Below are 13,083 nucleotides of genomic sequence, written 5' to 3' on the forward strand. Positions count from 1 at the left end.
TTATAGGAGACAAAATAGAATTAAGACAATATTACTAGAGGTAAAGTAGTATATTTAATAATGATAAAAAAATCCAATTCATCAAGATAAAGTAACAATTACAATTTAATAATACATATGTACCTAACAATGGAGCCCCAAAACGAATAAAATGAAAAAGGATTCAAAAGGTAGAAATGAACAAAGAGGAAGTTCATTCGGTGCTGGTTCTTATTCTATATCTTTACAGCATTCTTGTGTACCTATTTCTTACAATTAAATTATTTACATTATCCTTTTGTATCTCTAACATCATCAGCTATTTTTACAGTGATTGTCTTCCTCTGATATCCATACTCAGTTCTGGCACAAATGAATTAGAATTGATCATTTTGATCTTTTCAGGCTTTAATTTGCTCTCTTCCCTGTTAATTGATCTTATGTCCTACATGTTTATTCTTCAGAATGAACTCAGCTGAGGGGAGCTACAAAGTCCTCTCTACCTGTGGCTCCCAACAGTGGTTGTGTTATATGGGACACTGTTGTTTATTTACTCACAAGTATACTTTTTTTTATGCCATATGGCAGGGGTCACATTTCATTGTTTTCCCATGTTAGTATCCCATTATTGCAGCACCATTTGTTGAATTTTGTCTGTTTGTTTTTGTTTTGTTTGTTTGTTTTGGGGAACTGTATGGACCAGGGTCTCCTGCAAGGCAGGCAAGAATTCTACCACTGAACTATCCTTGCATGCCCATGGCTATACTTCTGATATTGATAAAATGGCCTCAGTGTTTTACACCCTGGTTATCCCTATTCTGAATCAACTGATCCACAGCCTGAGGAACAAAGAAGTAGAAGATACTGTAAAGCGAATCTTATCTAATCAAAGAAAAGTGTCAACTTAAATCTTAATGTTTAGTAATGATGAGAGATACACATATATTTTCTTAATATTCATTCAGAATAACTATAGAATCAGAAAATTGAAATATTTGATCAGATGAATTTTTCCATCTTTTCCTCTTTTTATGAACAAAATACTTCATTTTCTATCTCCCTGTACTTTTCCTTCTTCACTTCAATAGATGTTGCAGCTAGGGAATATAAGCCCTCAAAAATTTTCAATGTCACATTGACAGCTATATTATTTAGAAATAAAACCATATTTGGGGGTAAGGCAAAAATTCCTCACTGAATTTCCTTGGAATCTTTGTCACAAAAAATTGTCCAAAAATGGATGGCTTTATTTCCCGACTCTTAACTCACTTCCTTTGATCTATATTTGTATTTATGGGGATGAAACACCATTTCAATTACTGTGGTTTAATCATAAATTTTGAAATCAGGTTAAGTTCTTCCTTTTTTTTTCCTTTAAAATTGTTATGACTATTCTAGTCCTGTTATATTTCCAAAGAATTTTAGAATTAGCTTGAAAATGTCTAGAAAATTCCTGCTGGGATTTTGAAAATGATTGTACCAGATCTATAAATCAAATTATGGCAAATTACCATCTCAAAAATTTTGAGTCTCATAACCCATTAACATGGCCAATCTCCCTTTATGTATAGATTTTATTTCTCTTGGCTAGGTTTAATAGTATTCCATGTATAGGTTTTGCAATTTTTTGTTAAATTTATTTCTAAAAATTTTATTCTGTTGAATGTCATTGTGAAAGTAACTGCTTTCTAAATTACATTTTTTGATTATTAGTTCCTGATATGGAGAGCTATACATAGATTTTTACATATAGATTTTCCCCATCAACTTTCCTAAATATGTTAGTGCTACATATTTTATAATTTCCTGTATTTATAAAAATTGGCTATGTGAAGTATCAAGTGACTATTAACAAAAACAGTTTCACTTCACCCATTCAAAACACTATATTCTGTATCCTTGCTAATTTCTACTTGTTCTGTCTATTAATGAGAGGGAATATTAAAGTCTCCAAAAATTATTCCTAAATTGTTCATTTCTATCTTTTGAATCCTTTTCCATTTTATGCATTTTGGGGCTCCATTGTTAGGTACATATGTATTATTAAATTTGCAATTGTTACATTATCTTGAACAATTGGATTTTTTATCATTATTAAATATACCACTTTACCTCTAGTAATATTGTCTTAAATCTATTTTGTCTCCTATAAGCACAGTCACTTCTATTCTTTTCTGGTTACTATTTGTATAGTATGTAATTTTCCATCTCTTAACTTTAAACTTATTTTTTACTTTGAATCTAAAGTGTGTCTCTCATAGATAGCATGAGGTTGAATCTCTTAAGGGTGTCTAGTTTGCTAATCTCTCCCCTTTGATTAGATTTTTAATCCAACCACACTTAATATGATTATTAATATAGTTAGATTTCCATATTTCATTTTGTTATTTATTTACATATATGTCATATGTTTTAGTTCCTACATTGCTCCCCTTATGCCTTCTTTAATCTAAAACATACCTAACATAATATACCATCTTAATTCCTTTGTAGGATTTTTTTTGCTATTATGTTGAGTTATATTCTTAGATGTTGCTCTGGACATTATAATATATGTCTTAACTTAAAATAATTCAATATTAATGCAATTTCAATAAAATTACAAACTTTCCTCCAATGTCAATTAATTGACATGTTTTTATTATAATGCATACATCTTTATATGCTGTAGTCTTAAAACCCAGTTTTGTAATTACTATTTCATTAAATTTGTTTTAATACAGTTAACAGAAGAAAAGAGAAAAACTTAAGTATGAGTCCTTTTAATTTACCTACATATCAATATTTACCCATTTTCTCCATCTTTTCATGTGGATTTAAATTATTGTCTCATGTAATTTCCTTACAACCAGAAGAGTTTTCTTTATTATTTCTTTTGAGGCAAATCTGCTGCAACAAATTTTCTTAGTCTTCATTTATCAGTGAATTACCTTATTTCAATTTTCCATAAGGACAATTTTGCTGGATATGGAATTTCTCTTTGGTAATTTGTTTCTTCAAGCATTTTCAATATGTCTTCCACTGTTTTAGGGTTTCTATTATATCTGATGTAATACTAACTGCTATATTTGTGTGTTTCCTTTGTACATGATGAGCCTGTTGTCTTGCTCCTTTCAAGGTTTTCTTTCTTTATTTATCCTGTTTAATAATAATGTGACTGCAGGCATGGATCTCTTTGGTTTAATAATATTTGGATTTTTGGAAGTACTTGGGTTTATATATTAATGTTTTCATCATACTTAGAAAGTTTCCCATCATTATTCTATCGATTATTATTTCTGCACCCTTTCCATCTCTTCTTACCCTCTGGAATTCCCATTAGGCATATGTCAGTATGCTTCGATGTCTCAGAGGTCTCAGAGATTCTCTTTATTCTTCTTCATTTTTCCTTCTGCTATCAGCTTATATAATTTCTATTGATCTATTTTTATGTTCATTAGTTCTTTCTCCTGCCACCTTAAGTCTGCTGTTGAACACATTTATGTACTTAAAAATTTTTTTCAGTTATTGTACTTACAATTCACACTTCAATTTTTCAATAATTTTTCTTTGTTTTCATTTAATGAATCATTCTAATCATACTTTCCTTTGATGCTTAACTTAATTCCCTTTAATATTTTGAACATATTTATCATGACTACTTTGAAGATTTTGTCTGTTAACTCTGATATCTAGGACCAGAGGATAGTTTCTTAATTTCCCCTGTTTAAGAGTCACAATGTTCTTCTTATTTGAATGTGTTGCAAATTTTTATACTGGATATTTTATATAAAATAATGTGGATTCTGATCCCATGGTCCTCATGTGAATAATAAAAAATACCACATATATATATATAACTACTGTTAACATTTGACAAAAACAATTTAAACTTTTCTGTTATCTTTTATCTATGAATCATAGCAAGTAAGCATATACAAAGCAGTTATTTTTACATAAATAATTAATAGGGTAATCTTTTTAAGTAAGTATATTATGATATTTTAATATCAATAAATGTAAACATGTTATATCATTTAATGGGCATATATCATTTAACATTAAGGCATGCCATTATTTCTATAAATAAGCAACTCTTAAAATATATTTAAGCACTGCCATTTTGGGCAATTTCAAAATAGTTAAAATGCATTTATTTTCTTAATTTTATTATAAGTTCACAACATTAACATTATATTTAAGTGCAGATATATTTTACATAAATTTATCATTATATTAACCTCCTGAAGGATGTTATAATGAGGGATATTTGTTATTCCAACAGTAAAATGTATTAAAATATTTTATATATACGTATAAAAATTTTAAACAGAAGGGAGTCAGGTGTGTGCTGTTAAATGTTTCACAAACAACTCTCTGAAAAACAAGCTGAAAAACCCTAACCTGTGTGCTGATTTAAATATCCCCAGCAAAGCCAATGTAAAACATGCAATGAAATGTCTTTGAATGAGTAGTTGGGGAAAGATGAGCTATTTAGATCTTGAGATAACATGACCTGTCTTCCATATACCTCTCTGATATTTATACAAATATTGGATTTAACAATAAATAAAATAATATTGCTTAAGATTTATTAAAATACATCTACTAATATGATATATGACAAAGTGTTCTTCACAAACTATGGTGGTAGTTTCAAATGATCATGTAAAACTTTGTCCACTAATTTTAGCACTAGTCTGTGGTCTGTGGCTATTTTCACCATGCAGTCCTGTTGGTAATTTTCTATTACCTTCATTGTTCCTTCTATGTTTATTATTTGGAATTTACCATAAAGAAGATTTGTCTCACAAATTGGTACACAAGCACTGTCTGGAAACTTTGTGATTCAATATGTTCTACAGTCTCACTGTGTTTAGTAATTCTCTGACACCTCTCTAAGTGGTATCCAGAAATTGTGCTTTGCCAATAAACTTATTCTTACCACTATTGCCCCTGGCCCATAACTGAATCCCCCTCAATCCTTAAAAACATCTTCTTGTACTTCCTTATGGGGACAATTTTATTGACTACAATGTCACTCATGAAAACCCAAGGTGCACTGGACAGGTCTTATCATGCATTGCCAATCATAAATCCCATAGTATAAATGGAAATTTTGTCAGTTGACAGAATTTGAGTTCTACATAGTTCATATTTCTTGGGCAAATTTTCATTCCTCTTGCAATTTTGAGATAGTATATTTTATTTTTAATGATTTTCTACTACAATAGATTGTAACAGTTATTCTGTGTCTAATCTAAAACACTTTTTCTTAATTTATTGAAATGACATTGATTTTACTGAAAGACTTGAGATCTCAAGAATTCTATGTCTATTGTGTTATAATTTTTCCCAAGTATGAAGAATTCTGTAAGTAATATGGCAAAATTAATTTGTTTAAATAGGCTCAACCCCAAAGACTCACCTATAAATCCACTGTCACAACTCAAGAGGGTATGTGAGATTAATAAAAGTATCCCAGTGGAACTTCTCTGTCCCTCTCAGTCCTGACTGACAGTGGTTCTCTTTATGCAGATTCTACAACACTCTGATTGACTTTCTATGCAATAGCCTCAGATCATGCCCATCAGACATAAGGCATTTCCACAAACCTTTCCTGGATAACTCCATGTCCAATCTTGGCTTTCTCTGAAATGGCTTACTGGTTCTGCATTTGGCCAAATCCTCATGGGGAGCACTGCTCTCTGGGTCTCCCCTCCTGGAAGCCCAGAATTTTCCAGAGCACCAACTTCTGGTTTCTTTGTATGCAAGAGTTCAGTTTTCAGCTTATGTCTTTCCTGTCACATTTCACTATAAGCTGTGAGGAGAAACCAGGCTGCACTTCCCACAGTTAATTTCAAGATCTCTTCTGCTAAACATCTAAGTTCATGGCTTTAAAAATCTACCTTCCAGCCAAAACCACTAGTCAATTTTGCCAGATTATCTGCCATTTTAAAACAAGGTTCACCTTCCTTCCAGTCTATAATTGCATATGCCTCATTTTTGTCTAAGGCTTTATCAGAAGTGTCTTTAGAGTCTGCATTTCTACCAACAATCTCTTCAAAGCATTATAGGTCTTCTCTATCAAGCACCTCAAAACTTCTCCAAAATCTTCCCCTTATCCATTTAAAAAACCATTCCAACATGTTTGGTATTTGCAAACTGCAGCAGCACCCCACTCCTGGTACCAAAATCTGTTCTAGTTTGCTAGCTGCCAGAATGCAATATACCAGAAATAAAATGGCTTTTAAAAAGGGGGATTTAATAGGCTATATGTTTACAGTTCTGAGGACACAAAAATGTCCCTACTAAGGCAAGTCTATAGAAATGTCCAATCTAAGGCATCCAGGGAAAGATACTTTGATTCAAGAAGGCCCATGAAGTTCAGGGTTTCTCTCTCAAGTGCAAAAGCACATGGCAAGCATGGTCAGGGTTTTATTCTTGACTGGAAGGGTACTTGGCGAATACAGCATCTACTAGCTTCCCCCCAAGTCCCTTGCCCTGCAAAGCTCTCCTAGGGACATTCTCCTTGATCTCCCAAAGTCACTGGCTGGTAGACTCTCTGTTTCATGGTTCTGCAGAGTTCTGAAGCTTTCTCCAAAATGCTTTTTCTTTTATTGGATTCCAGTAAACTAATCAAGACCCTTGTAGAATGGTTGGAGACACATCTCCATCTAATTAAATTTAACACTCACAACTGATTGAGCCACATCTCCATGGAGATAACCTAATCATGTTTCCAACATATAGTGTTGAATAGGGATTAGAAGAAATATTTGCTCCCATAAGATTGATTAAGATTAAAACATGGGTTTTCTAGGTACAAAAATCCATTCAAATCAGCACACAGTTCATATTTATACATATATTCTGATTAACACTGACACAATGTGCTGACATCAAGCTATGACTTAGAAGACATTGCTGGTTCTCCCAGTTCAATGTACCTGATGTGTTAATTTATCATGTTTAAGGGGTTGCTAGATGCTGACTCTCCCCACTACATTATATTGTAGCCCAGAATTTGGGTTGGAAATTTATTTACTACAAATGTGGAAAAGTTTATATTTGAAGCCAGTGTCTGAACCATAAAAGTCCATCCCTGTTTCTCTATGAACCATATTCATAATAAGTTGTTAGTTCTCAAATTTAGATCCCTGGAGATGTAATTTTCTTCTTGCTTTGAGCAACACGACATATTAAGTGCCTTACTGATGCTTCTTACATCTATCTTACAAGCCCACTGAGATCCTCAGCTAAGATTTTCTGCTCTCGTCTATTTGAAACCTCTACAAGATATCAGAGGTCTCTTGTACATTCTCAGTTAAATACTTGCCTCCCCAAATTGCTAGGAAAGCAGAGGAATATATACTATATTTGGAAATAGGAAAATAATAACCTAATTGCTTTTATGCCCCCTCACATTGCTTTTTGCACTATTGAGGATTGTAACCAGTTTCTTCAGAGACACAATATTCCCTGATAAAGATGGAAACCTTTTCATCCAGCACAGCCTTTCTATAGCCACAGCTATTAGATAAGATAATATCCAAGAAAAATATTCTTTAGGCCTGGTCATAAGGAAATTAAATAACTGACAGAGATAACCTGAATGAGCAAGCAAAGATGTCATGAGCCTTTCAAAGAGTAAACCAAAGAAAGAGCAGTATTATGTCATACAAAATTTAGGGATAGGTTCACAGGGGAGTTGGTCTTTCAGTTCTTTGAATGACACATTGTAATTATTATCTTTTTTTCAAAACCAAATTCAAACCAAGCAACACCAATAAAAACAATATGAACAATTGAAACAACAGTTGATACCATTCCAAAAATTATGGAATGTTAGGCAATAATTATGGCACAGAAAAGGCCAAGCTTTAGAGTTGTGATTCTTCAAAAACAGAGAATAACACCAATTCATCTTCCTCTTCCCCCATGCAGCATGGGGTATGATATTATTAATGATCTTGATTGCATCATGCCTCTTAAGTCCTTTGGGCAATACTCACTGATAAAACCCTGTAATTTGTTGCTGTGCAAACCACTCAGAATTAAAATAGGGGCACATACTACTCAGGTAGGTTAGAAGAGTGTATTTCAAAATTAGGGTCAAGATATTTTTAAAATGAAGCAAAACAGAATAGAATAAAATAGAATAACACATCTTAGATGGAATTTTCTGATATAATGGCAAATACAATTCCCTCTCATTGAATTTTAGTTCCGTGCCTGTCATTATTTTGTAAAATATATTTCTTATTAGTTTGGAATTGAGTAAAAAGTTTCAGAAATCCAAGAAATAATTTATAGGAGGTTTGGAAAAATCAGGTACTTGATTGACTAGACAGTATTATTTGGCAAAATTATCCTTCTCATTCTTACAAAAGCTGATGATTTTACTCAGGATGAAAGGTGAGCACATAGGAATAAAGTCATCAAAATGTCTGTTCTAGTTTTCTAGCTGCTGGAATTCAATATACCAGAATAAGAACAGCGTTTAAAAAGGGTAATTTATTAAGTTGCAAGATAACAGCTTTAAAGCCATGAAAATGTCAAAATTAAAGCAAGGCTACAGAAATGTTCAATTTAAGTCCTCTAGGGAAAGTTAACTTAATTTCCAGAATGCCAGTGAAGTTCAGGGTTTCTCTCTCAACTAGAAAAGCACACAGTGAAAATGGAAATGTCTGCTAGCTTTCTCCCCAGGCTTCTTTTCTCATGAATCTCTTCTAGGGGTGTGTTTTACTGCTTCATCTCTGAAGGTCTCTGGCAGCATGGGCTTTCATGGTTCTCACTGCTCTGTGACTCTCTCCAAAATGCATCCTCTTAAGGGATTCCAGTAAACTAATCAGGACCCACATGAAATGGGTGGAGTCACATCTCCCTCTAATCAAAGATTAATACTCACAATTAGGCTTGTTACATATCTGTGGAAATAATCCAATCAAGTTTCTGGCCTGCAGTCCTGAATAGGGATTAAAAGAAATGGCTGCCTCCACAAAATGGGTCAGTATTAAAACATGACTTTTCTAGGGTACATAATCCCTTCAGACTTGCACAATATCTTTAAATGTATTTTTATGCTAGTAAAGAACACTAATTATGAACAAAGGGAATAAGTATTGAAATATTATTACAAAAAATTAATTTTTGATTCCACTAAGTAGATTCTGAAAAGAGTATATCAGGAAAAGAATGAAAAGCCATGGCTTGCATCCATGAAATCTACAGTCAGAGTAGAAATATGAAAAGATTTAAGCTTGCTATACATATGAAAAAATCCATAAATGAGTTATGAATAAAGTATTTCCAGAAAACAAAGATGAATGATAGTAACACACCATGGGAATTAGAAAAAAAGGTGTGTTTCATAGAAAAAGTGGAATTTTGATAGGACTTGAAGAATAAATAAGAGTTTTCCCTTTAACTATCTATCTACCTTTAACCTGGTAGAGGAGAGTACAGTGAAATTCATGTGTAAACACAGGAAAACACGTGAGGACAAATTGTAATTGAGAAATGGAAAATGGTTATTCTAATTTGATAACTTCATGTTGGCGATGGCAGATAGGAAGAGAAGTGACTGGAATTTGATTATAAAATATTCATGGACTAGACTGTATACTTACTCATAACATAAACATTGTTGGCTTAGGTACTAAGTGCAAGGAAAAAGTGGTGCTTTCCATCAGTAAAGTAATGAAAAAAGTGTCCTGAGGAAGGAGAGATATCCCTACTAGGAGGTGGTTGTAGGTAAGCAATGTATATTTGCATTTCTCAAGCTGGTCATTGTGAGAGGCAGCCTTGGTGGTGGGGAAATGTTTAAGACATCCTTGTGAAACATTTACTAGATTACAAGCTCAGTTTAGTAGAACATAACCAGCCTTTCTAAATGAAATTTATTTTTAGAAAAGAAAGCAAGAGTGCATCCACATATGCAGATGTGAGAGTTTCATTCTGGATCTATATATGTATTTTATTAATCTTATGACAACTATTTCTCTCAGTGAGTCATTACTAGAAAAGTCTGAATACCACTAGTATAAAGAAGGGTGTTGGTAAGAGCAGACCTGTAAAACAATACTTAATTTTGTCTTCCTATTTCAGTTCTTAATCTTTTCTTTTTTAAAAATGTACTTTCATTTGTTCAGATGCAAATGAGAGAATATAAGATTGAAGATTTCCTAGATCTATATTCTCTTCCTTGATGATGTTGCTATCAATTGACATTAAAAATCTACCTGTATGTCAGCATTCCAGGATGGAATATCACATTTTTCTTGAGGATAAACTCAAATGAGTTAGCATACTTTGAAAGAAATTATTAAGCACAAAAGTAGCTGTTCAATAAACATTTTAAATTAAAAGAATAAATTTTAAATTTATTTACATTTAAAAATTTTTATTTAAAAAATTGCTAAGTTTTTTGGGATAAACTGAGCAGAATTGTAGTATACAAAACCATTGGGAAATAGTGAAAAGAAAGTGAGGAAATATGAGTAATTATTTTATTTATACAACATTTATTTCTAATCTATATTTTTTCAGTGCATATAAAGTAATTTACATCTTTTTTTCTCAAAATTGTTTTCTCTTCATTTTCTCAAATATAAAGTGAGAGAAAAAGCAAAAAAGAGAAAGAGTGCAAGACAGGAAGGAAGCATTATTTATCCAACTATAAGACTGTGTAGAAACCTCTGGTGACCTGTGTATGGTAAATGTTAAAGGTATACATGAAAAATATTGAATTTTCTCTGTGTCACCGTTGCAGCAATCTGTTTAGGAAAAATTACAGATCTGTCAAGTGAAACCACAAAAGAAGTTTCATTTTCTTGTATGTTCTCAATGTTAATGTTCCTTCAATAAAAACACAGCATTTTTAAATTTTGAACAATAATGGCTAAATTTTAAGCAATATAATGTGCAGGAGCTTTGAAGCAACAATGAGCCAATGTGGAGTAAATCCTGATCTACAGCTTTTAACTGTGTATAAACAGTGATTTGGGGTAATGAGGGACAGAAATATGCCTTTTCAACTAATATCTCTTTTGGCTCTTGTTCCCAACCTCAGGCTCCCAGTATACTAATGATCTGGTATTTGCTCTTCATGTTAACAGTAAACATTTATCTCAGGGAATTGGATTATAAAAAGATCACCTATAGAAATGGTAAGGTGGATGTAATACTCCTTTCATCTTCCTTATCCAGATGGCCAGAAGATACATATAGCTCCAAATAATTGTGCCCTGGTGACAGAGTTTATCTTGTAGGCCTTGGAGATTGGCAAGAGCAGAAGATGCCCCTTCTTTGTGGTTTTCTTTTCCATTTATCTATTTACAGTAATAGGCTAGGTGGGTTTGATTCAACTCATTAGAACAGATGCAAGATTCAATGCACTAATATAGTTCTTCCATAGCCATTTGGCTTTTGTTTACTTCTGCTATTCTTCTGTCATTACACCCAAAATGCTCAGGAATTTCTTGTACAAGCAAAGTATTTATCTCCCTTAATGCATGTGTCACTCAATAAGGCTATTTTCTGGCATTCATGACAGCTGATTACTTGTTATTGGCTTCCATGGCCTATTATTGATATGTGGACATTTACAACCCCCTCCTGTACATGATCATGATGTCTCCAAGAACCTGCGTTCAGTTTATAATGTCCCCCTATAGCTATAGCAGCTTGGTTGCACTGTTTCATACCATCCTCATTTTCCACCTTTCTTATTGCCATTCCAATATCATCAATCATTTCTACCTTGACAGTTTGATGACATGCCTCTCCTCAGGATAACTTGCTCTGATAATCACTCCCAATAACTATGGATTTCTGCTTGTGCTGGGATCATGCTCATTTAGTCCCCTATAACTACCTTTTTCTCCTACATGTACATTATTTTGAACATTCTGAGGCTGTGCTCAGCTGAGGGCTGGTGAAAAGCTTTCTCCATATATGGTTGTCACATGGTGGCAGTCACCATTTTCTGTAAGACTTTGATCTTTATTTACCAAGCTCAAACCATTCCCTTCACATGGACAAGGTGGCTTCCACCTTCTATACAATGATCATCCCCATGTTGAACTCCTTAATGTACAGTCTTCAGAACAAGGAGGCAGAAAAAATTATGAAGAAAATAATCATAAATAAAAACCAGGATTCTAAGTTCATGAAGTTAAGAAAGCAACTTAACTAATTTAAAATTGACTTTTCTATATAGTATGAATTTTGTACCTATCTAGAAAGTCTAGAATGGCTACTTTCATGAGTTAATGATGAATTCTTATCTAATCACTGAAAAATAAAATTCCAGATGTATAAGTAACCATAAAATTTTACATCTACTTTCTCAGGTCTTATAGGACAAATGTAATAAAAATAATTAATTTTTTATTAATTTTTAAACTTTTTTAAAATACCAAAAATCATGAAACACACACAAACATTCTAACTTTTGATCATTCCATTCTACATATGTAATCAGTAATTCACAATATCATCACATAGTTGCATATTCATCATCATGATCATTTCTTGGAACATTTGCATCTATTCAGAAAAAGAAATAAAAGGAAAACAGAAAAAATTCATACATACCATACCCCCCACCACTCTCCCTCACCGATCACCAGTGTTTCAATATAAATTTATTCTAACATTTGGTCCCCCATTATTCATCTTTATTCCATATGTTTTACTCATCTGTGGATGAGGTAGATAAAAGGAGCATCAGGTACAAGGTTTTCACAATCACACAGTCACATTGTGAAAGCTATATCATTATATAATCATCTTCAAGAAACATGGCTACTGGAACATAGCTGTACATTTTCAGACAGTTCCCTCCAGCCTCTCTACTACATCTTGACTAAGAAAGTGATATCTATTTAATGTGTAACACTGACCTCCAGGATAACCTCTCAACTCTGTTTGGAATCTCTCAGCCATTGACACTTTATTTTGTCTCATTTCACTCTTCCGCCTTTTGGTCAAGGTTTTCTCAGTCTCCAGATGCTGAGTCTCAGTTCATTCTAGGGTTTTTTTTTCCCAATCCCTTGATGCTGAGTCTCAGCTCATTCCAGGATTTCTGTCCCACATTGCCAGGAAAGTCCACACCCCTGG

General features: G+C 33.0%; 1 pseudogene; it reads left to right on the plus strand.

The window, feature by feature from the left end:
• The first annotated feature begins 761 nt into the window (after positions 1-761).
• LOC143657318 (olfactory receptor 8U9-like) lies at positions 762-12,157 on the plus strand (annotated as a pseudogene).
• The last annotated feature ends 926 nt before the right edge of the window (positions 12,158-13,083 follow it).

Source organism: Tamandua tetradactyla, chromosome 2 (assembly GCF_023851605.1).
Source record: "Tamandua tetradactyla isolate mTamTet1 chromosome 2, mTamTet1.pri, whole genome shotgun sequence".
Taxonomy (NCBI): domain Eukaryota; kingdom Metazoa; phylum Chordata; class Mammalia; order Pilosa; family Myrmecophagidae; genus Tamandua; species Tamandua tetradactyla.